Genomic DNA, 7,636 nt, shown 5'->3' on the forward strand with positions numbered 1-7,636 from the left:
TAGAATAACTGTTTCTGACTAATATTCATATCACATAGGCCGTTTTCAAAGGGATTTGTTGCTTTTTAAGGCTGTGAGAGTTGTAGGCAAGTGTGTGGGATGTTGTTGTAGGGAGTGGGTGTATGGGGGTTGTGGTCCAGTGGTAGACGTTAGTTCTGTCAGGTCAGAGAGGAAGGAGAGTCCTGATCAGAGCCAGGAATAATGCAATCACACAGACAGACCAGACTGCTTTTATCAATCTACAAGATGCTTGCTTGCGTGCGTGCCTTTGCAGCAAGGTAGTTGTGTCCAGGGATCAGCGGCTGCTCTGTGTATGAGTGTGTCTGTTTGTCATCTGGCAGTGCAGTGTTCAATGTTTTGTCTGTTGTTGGCATGTTTGGAGCAGGCTAATGAAGTATGCCAAATCAATTGTAATACTATCCCTGAGTAACATCTCAGGGGCTTTGTCTACACAGGCAGCCCAAATGTGATATTTATTTCACTAATTGGTCTGTTGACCAATCACATCAGCTCTTTTCACATCAGATTTTATTCAGAGCTGATCTGATTGGTCAAAAGACCAGTTAGTGAAAAAAAGTTCAGAATTGGGCAGCCTGAGTAAACACAGCCAATGAGTCTGAAATAGATTTAATTGATTTTAGGATAAAATGGTTTCTTGAGTGTAAACATTAGATATGCCCTATTTGAGTGTAAATGTGCAGTAGGTTATGGTGCATTTCATTTTTGAACTCCTAGTTGGCGAACTCCAGCCCCCAGCCTTGTTATTGTTATCAATGAAGGTACTCTTGCGTGTAATTGTAGCGTAATTGCCAGGGTAACATCTGTATAAAAGCTTAGAATTGTTTTTAGTTTTTTGTCGGGGAAGCAAAAGACATGGTCTCATAAACCCAACCCAATCACCTAAAAACCTTGACAACCTGAGCACAGACACAGCCACAGAGCCTGTCCTGAAACTGCAAAACACCTCAGCCCATTCTGTCCTCATTCTTCACTGTGTGAAACAAAACGGCAGAGTGGTACAATGTGACATTGTCGGAGGGACATAGGCTGCGTTTACAGAGGCCGTTCAATTCTGATTTTTTTTTTAGTGGGACTTTGACCAATCAGATCACCTATGAAAAAGATTTGTGAAAAGATCTGATGTGACTGGTCAGAAGACCAATTAGTGGAAAAAATATCAGAATTGGTCTGCCTGTGTAAACACAGCTTTAGTGGGTCAGACTTATGGGCAGCAGCATTAACCGTAGAGGCACCGTTGGACCCAATCCCCCATAAACCCTCTTTATCCACACAGCAGGGGTGATGGGAACTCCAGCTGCTGCAGCCATTTCACTTAAGGCCCTTAACTCGTTAAGATCAGCATTGCACACCGGTTACAGTCACGTTAGGTGCTCGTTAGGAGCCACCAAGGCTTAGCTTAAACAGGTGGGTCTCCTTCAATAATTTTACCTTTTTTGAGGAAGCCCGGGTGCCAGGCAAGCTAGTGTGGGAGGGATATCCAGGACTGTTAAGCCTTGTTCATATCGACAGTTTGAAGTGACTCAAACCCAATTTTTTTGCATATCTGATTTAAATCTGTTCTTTTTTTTTTCGGTCTGAACAGCCAATAAGCACGTTGAATCTGATGTTTCAGCCCACATTTCAAACCACTTTTGTAGGTGGTTTGAAGTCAGATACAAATCTGATTCCTGGCCATAAGACTTGTATTGTTTTATTTAACCTTTATTTAACTAGGCAAGTCAGTTAAGATCAAATTCTTATTTATAATGACGGCCTACCAAAAGGCAAAAGGCCTCCTGCATGGACGGGGGCCTGGGATTCAAAATAAAAAATAAATATTGCTTAGAATCAAGGGGAACAGTGACATCATTGAGGACCTTTAAGGTTGCAGAGACACATCCATAACCTGAGCGGAAACCAGATTGCATACCCGAGAGAATACTATAGACATCAAGAAAGCCAGTCAGTTGATTATTGACAAGTTTTTTCCAACACTTTTGATAAACAGGGCAAAATATAAATAGGCCCATAACAGTTAGGATCAGCCTGATCTCCCCCTTTAAATAAAGGACAAACTGTGGCTGCCTTCCAAGCAATGGGGACCTCCCCAGAAAGGAGAGACAGGTTAAAAAGCTCAGAGATAGGCTTGGTGATGATAGGGGCAGCAACCTTAAAAAAGAAAGGGTCTAAACCATCTGACCCAGATGTTTTTTGGGGGTCAAGTTTAAGAACCTCATTGAGAACCTCAGACTCAGAGACTGTCTGCAGGAAGAAACTTTGTAGCGGGGCAGGGGGGGAAAAAGAGGGAGGAGCATCGGGGTAGTTGCGTTAGAAGGGGTGGGAGATGAGGAAATGTTGGACAGGCAAGGAGGCATGGCTGAGTCAAATAGGAATCCTGACTTAATGAAGTGGTGATTAAAGAGCTCAGCCATGTTCTTCTTGTGAGTAACAACCACATCATCAACATTAAGGGACATGGGCAGCTGTGAGGAGGAGGGTTTATTCTGCAGGTCTTTAACCGTTTTCCAGAACTTCTTGGGGTTCGACCCACAGAGAGAGAGAACTGAGAACTCCTAATAAATAAACAAATTAGGCACATTTGTGGAGTCTTGATACAACATTTTTAACAGAAATGAAATGGTTCATTAGATCAGTCTAAAACATTGCACATACACTTCTGCTGTCTAGTGGCCAAAATCTAAATTGCACCTGGGCTGGAATAATACATTATGGCCTTTCTCTTGCTTTTCAAAGATACACATTTTTAAAGTTTTTTCTTTCTTTGTATTATCTTTTACCAGATGTAATGTGTTATGTTACATTTCCACAAACGTCAAAGTGTTTCCTTTCAAATGGTGTCTCAGGGCCTGAGCTACAGGCAGTTTGTAACGGGTGTCGTCGTCTGAAGGACCAAAGCGCAGCGTGGTAAGTGTTCATGACTTTTATTGAACTGAACACTGGAACAAAATAACAAAGAGAATAAACGAAACCGAAACAGTCCTGTCAGGTGCAGAAAACACTAAACAGAAAATAACAACCCACAAAACATAGGTGGGAAAAAGCTACCTAAGTGTGGTTCCCAATCAGAGACAACGATAGTCAGCTGTCCCTGATTGAGAACCATACACAGCCAAAACAAAGAAATACAAAACATAGAAAAAAGAACATAGAATGCCCACCCAAATCACACCCTCTCTAAGGTCAGGGCGTGACACAGTTAGATTAGGGTAAGTCATTTTAGGCGAAAATTGAAAAAAAGGGCCAGATCCTTAAGAGTTTTTAAAGTAACTAACTTTGGCCTTCTGGATAGCCTGAGTGCACTTCTTTCTTGTTTGCCTGAACGATAGCCAGTCAGCCCTAATATGCGTGTGCCTGAACAGTCAAATCTGATTTATTTGCCTTCAAGTGTTTTTAGACTGATATTTGACATGTCTTGTTGCTTACTAGCTACCCTGTTGACAGTTTGACAAGAACATGTGGTAGTTAACTAGCATGTTGATTGTTTACAAACACATTAGTGAATGAGCTAGAAAGCTACACAGCTACAGTACCTAGTTGATTGCTGTGGCTAATCAAAAATAACTTTGACATTTGGATCATCTTATTTGTTGAGGCTTTACACTATGATTTTGAACGTTCAAAGCAACTGTGAAACATCAATGGAAGGTGTTGTTGTCACCTTCAATTGCTACAAAATTATATGTATAAATACTGTACATGTTCTGAGTGATAGGAAGCACGAGCACCACCAACCAGCCTTCACCACTGCTCACCCATCCTTTGTTACTATGACAACTAGCATAGCCATGTCAGTGTCACAGTATAGACTTTTCGCCCGTTCCTTCGCCCCGACCTGGGCGCGAACCAAGGACGCTATGCACACATCAACAGTCACCCTCGAAGCATCGTTACCCATCGCTCCACAAAAGCCGCGGCCCTTGCAGAGCAAGGGGAACTACTACTTCAAGGACTCAGAGCAAGTGACGTCACCGATTGAAACGCCACCAGCGCTAACTAGCTAGCCATTTCACATCGGCTACATCAGCAAATTACTGCTGTCTGAACACACACACACACAAATCCGATTTGGTCGCTTGTTGAAAAACAAGACCGATTTGAGCATTAAGGCCTGCGACGTGAACAAGGCTTTAGACAGATTTGAGCATTAAGGCCTGCGACGTGAACAAGGCTTTAGACAGATTTGAGCATTAAGGCCTGCAACGTGAACAAGGCTTTAGACAGATTTGAGCATTAAGGCCTGCAACGTGAACAAGGCTTTAGACAGATTTGAGCATTAAGGCCTGCAACGTGAACAAGGCTTTAGACAGATTTGAGCATTAAGGCCTGCAACGTGAACAAGGCTTTAGACAGATTTGAGCATTAAGGCCTGCAACGTGAACAAGGCTTTAGACAGATTTGGGCATTAAGGCCTGCAACGTGAACAAGGCTTTAGACAGATTTGGGCATTAAGGCCTGCAACGTGAACAAGGCTTTAGAGCGTTTTTTGACAACTAAGGGGTTTCCTAATATGGATGCTGTAATGACGTTGCATTGTGATATGCTGGGCCATACAACTCCATGTCAACCTTACCTATTCCATTGTGTTAAGTAAATATAAAATGTACACACTAAAACAGGCCCAGCGACGATTATGTGCCAAATCTGTCGATGTGCCCTTGAGCAAGGCACTTAACCCTAACTGCTCCTGTAAGTCGCTCTGGTTAAGAGCCTCTGATAATTTACTAAAATGTAAATGAAAAAAATGCTTACAGGCAGAGAAAGTACCCCTATAGATAGTGTTGGGAAGCTACTCTGAAAATATAGTTTACCAAGCTACCAATTACTTCACACTGGAAGAAGTTAAGCTACCCTATAGCTGTATATAGTTTACATAACTAAATGTACTTTGAAAAAGTAGTTCACTACATCCAAACTACTTTCTGGTAAATTATCATATCTAAATCTGAAATGTCAGACTACAAATTGCGAGAACAGATCACTCTGGTGTCAGATGTCAACAGAATGTGTCATTTTGCCTATTTAACACTGTTTCAAGTGACAATTGGGCAGGTTTGATAATGAAAAATGAAATGAATTCTTGGCTGCTTCACCATTATTCTATTTTGACAAGAAAGCAGCGTGCAGGTCCAGTAGTAAGCCACACCTCCACATGGCAAACATGAAATTAACTACGGAAAACATTACCAATATTTGCTTTTAGTTCAACTACCGCCAAGCTACTGCAAAATGTAGTTATATTACTACATAGTTGAACTACATGTAGTTCACTACAGTACTCCTCGACAGTGCCAAATCAAATCAAATCAAATTTATTTTATATAGCCCTTCGTACATCAGCTGATATCTCAAAGTGCTGTACAGAAACCCAGCCTAAAACCCCAAACAGCAAGCAATGCAGGTGAAGAAGCACGGTGGCTAGGAAAAACTCCCTAGAAAGGCCAAAACCTAGGAAGAAACCTAGAGAGGAACCAGGCTATGTGGGGTGGCCAGTCCTCTTCTGGCTGTGCCGGGTGGAGATTATAACAAAACATGGTCAAGATGTTCAAATGTTCATAAATGACCAGCATGGTCGAATAATAATAAGGCAGAATAGTTGAAACTGGAGCAGCAGCACAGTCAGGTGGACTGGGGACAGCAAGGAGTCATCATGTCAGGTATTCCTGGGGCATGGTCCTAGGGCTCAGGTCCTCCGAGAGAGAGAAAGAAAGAGAGAATTAGAGAGAGCATATGTGGGATGGCCAGTCCTCTTCTGGCTGTGCCGGGTGGAGATTATAACAGAACATGGCCAAGATGTTCAAATGTTCATAAATGATCAGCATGGTCGAATAATAATAAGGCAGAACAGTTGAAACTGGAGCAGCAGCACAGCCAGGTGGACTGGGGACAGCAAGGAGTCATCATGTCAGGTAGTCCTGGGGCATGGTCCTAGGGCTCAGGTCCTCCGAAAGAGAGAAGGAGAGAATTAGAGAACGCACACTTAGATTCACACAGGACACCGAATAGGACAGGAGAAGTACTCCAGATATAACAAACTGACCCTAGCCCCCCGACACAAACTACTGCAGCATAAATACTGGAGGCTGAGACAGGAGGGGTCAGGAGACACTGTGGCCCACTCCGAGGACACCCCCGGACAGGGCCAAACAGGAAGGATATAACCCCACCCACTTTGCCAAAGCACAGCCCCCACACCACTAGAGGGATATCTTCAACCACCAACTTACCATCCTGAGACAAGGCTGAGTATAGCCCACAAAGACCTCCGCCACGGCACAACTTAAGGGGGGGGGGGGGGCGCCAACCCAGACAGGATGACCACATCAGTGACTCAACCCACTCAGGTGACGCACCTCCTCCAGGGACGGCATGAGAGAGCCCCAGTAAAGCCAGTGACTCAGCCCCTGTAATAGGGTTAGAGGCAGAGAATCCCAGTGGAAAGAGGGGAACCGGCCAGGCAGAGACAGCAAGGGTGGTTCGTTGCTCCAGAGCCTTTCCGTTCACCCTCCCACTCCTGGGCCAGACTACACTCAATCATATGACCCACTGAAGAGATGAGTCTTCAGTAGAGACTTAAAGGTTGAGACCGAGTTTGCGTCTCTGACATGGGTAGGCAGACCGTTCCATAAAAATGGAGCTCTATAGGAGAAAGCCCTGCCTCCAGCTGTTTGCTTAAAAATTCTAGGGACAATTAGGAGGCCTGCGTCTTGTGACCGTAGCGTACGTGTAGGTATGTACGGCAGGACCAAATCAGAGAGATAGATAGGAGCAAGCCCATGTAATGCTTTGTAGGTTAGCAGTAAAACCTTGAAATCAGCCCTTGCTTTGACAGGAAGCCAGTGTAGAGAGGCTAGCACTGGAGTAATATGATCAAATTTTTTGGTTCTAGTCAGGATTCTAGCAGCCGTATTTAGCACTAACTGAAGTTTATTTAGTGCTTTATCCGGGTAGCCGGAAAGTAGAGCATTGCAGTAGTCTAACCTGGAAGTGACAAAAGCATGGATTAATTTTTCTGCATCATTTTTGGACAGAAAGTTCCTGATTTTTGCAATGTTTCGTAGATGGAAAAAAGCTGTCCTTGAAATGGTCTTGATATGTTCTTCAAAAGAGAGATCAGGGTCCAGAGTAACGCCGAGGTCCTTCACAGTTTTATTTGAGACGACTGTACAACCATTAAGATTAATTGTCAGATTCAACAGAAGATCTCTTTGTTTCTTGGGACCTAGAACAAGCATCTCTGTTTTGTCCGAGTTTAAAAGTAGAAAGTTTGCAGCCATCCACTTCCTTATGTCTGAAACACATTCTTCTAGCAAGGGCAATTTTGGGGCTTCACCATGTTTAATTGAAATGTACAGCTGTGTGTCATCTGCATAGCAGTGAAAGTTAACATTATGTTTTCGAATAACATCCCCAAGAGGTAAAATATATAGTGAAAACAAAAGTGGTCCTAAAACGGAACCTTGAGGAACACCGAAATTTACAGTTGATTTGTCAGAGGACAGACCATTCACAGAGACAAACTGATATCTTTCCGACAGATAAGATCTAAACCAGGCCAGAACTTGTCCGTGTAGACCAATTTGGGTTTCCAATCTCTCCAAAAGAATGTGGTGATCGA

This window comes from Oncorhynchus mykiss, chromosome 16, assembly GCF_013265735.2.
Source record: "Oncorhynchus mykiss isolate Arlee chromosome 16, USDA_OmykA_1.1, whole genome shotgun sequence".
Classification (NCBI taxonomy): domain Eukaryota; kingdom Metazoa; phylum Chordata; class Actinopteri; order Salmoniformes; family Salmonidae; genus Oncorhynchus; species Oncorhynchus mykiss.